We start from the raw sequence: 1,413 nt of genomic DNA on the forward strand, positions 1-1,413 counted from the left end.
CTTAAACTCATGAACCATATTATGAAAGCATTTATCCAGGCTAATATATGGAATAAGACAAATATGGTATGGCCTATACATGAGACACACAGCTGGTCATTCAAATTTGTTAGGGGCTGCCAACAGCCTTTGTAGCAGTAAATACTCAAAAAGATCAGACCAGTCTGGGCGTCTGGACATGCGGACGGTAAAGGCCGCATTCTGCTCCTCATCCCTCTCGGATCATCTAACTCCACGATGTTCTTGTGAAAGGTGTTTCTCTGTCCCGCAGGGCACGCAACCTCACACGCGAATGCTTCAACACTCCGGCCGTTGTTTGTTGCTTGCTGGCTCCGCGGTGAGGCTTACGTAACCCGGCCTGCCGGGGGTCATTGCAAACCCCGCCCAGACCAGGCGGCTGGGTCGTGCACGCTCGGAACCTGTCGGGAACCAGTATGGGTCAGGCACGGAGTTCGACGGGCGTCAGTCTGACGCCCGAGCAGCTGTCCTGGCTCTCCCCCCCCCCCCCCGTCCCTGGCTGACCCGCTCTCCCTCGGCAGGACGCGGTCGCCTCTGTAAAGCCGAGTGGGAGGCGCGTGCGGCTGGCGGCCGGCGGCGGCGGCGGCGGCGCTCCCGTTGCGCCGGCTGTCCCCGGGCGCTGCCGATGGCGGCCGGCGAAGCGCAGTGGTCGCTACCCGATAGCATGGCCAAGCTGTACGCGGCGCTGGCGGCGGTGCCGGCCGGCCGCTCCTTGCGCCTGGTCACCGGCAACACAGGCTCAGGTGCACCCCCCCCCCCTCCCCTCCCCGCCGAGGTCACAGGAAGGGGCACCTGGGGGGAGGCGTAATGTCAGCCACCCGGGCAGGACGGTAGTGGGCCACTGAGCTCAACTGCCGTACCGCGCCGTGCCGTGCCGTGCCGGTGCCGGTGCCGGTGCCGTGCTGTGCCGTGCCGTGTGCCGTGCCGTGCCGTGTGCCGTGCCGTACCGTGCCGTGATGCTCTACGGTGTCAGATTGCCAAGCAGTTATTTTAGACACGATTGTAGGCTGCCCGATACGGTATTTGGCGCAGCCGGCCACATGTGAACACATCGTCAGTAACTGTTGTGGTTGGATGGAATCATACTGAATGACGTGTCTGCCTCTGTCTGTGACACCTGGCAGTGTCACCGGTGTGACGCGGCGTGTCCAACTGAGGGCCGCTGCTGGGGGTGGGACCTGGTCATGCCCGGGCAAGTCTATCGTCAATTGGAGCAGCGCATTCCCCTGAAGTGTTCATGGCTCCCACTTCATGCCTGAGGTCTCTATCACGGGATTAGGCAACCCCAAAGTCGCTAAAAAAACACACAAACATTGATGGACTCTTGCATTGTGCATTGCCGTAATCCGCTCGGTACGGAGTGAAACCGAATGGTGGGCTTGTGACAAACATTTG

The sequence above is a fragment of the Pollicipes pollicipes genome, unplaced genomic scaffold, assembly GCF_011947565.3.
Source record: "Pollicipes pollicipes isolate AB1234 unplaced genomic scaffold, Ppol_2.1 Scaffold_4295;HRSCAF=5057_pilon_pilon_pilon, whole genome shotgun sequence".
In the NCBI taxonomy this organism is placed as follows: domain Eukaryota; kingdom Metazoa; phylum Arthropoda; class Thecostraca; order Pollicipedomorpha; family Pollicipedidae; genus Pollicipes; species Pollicipes pollicipes.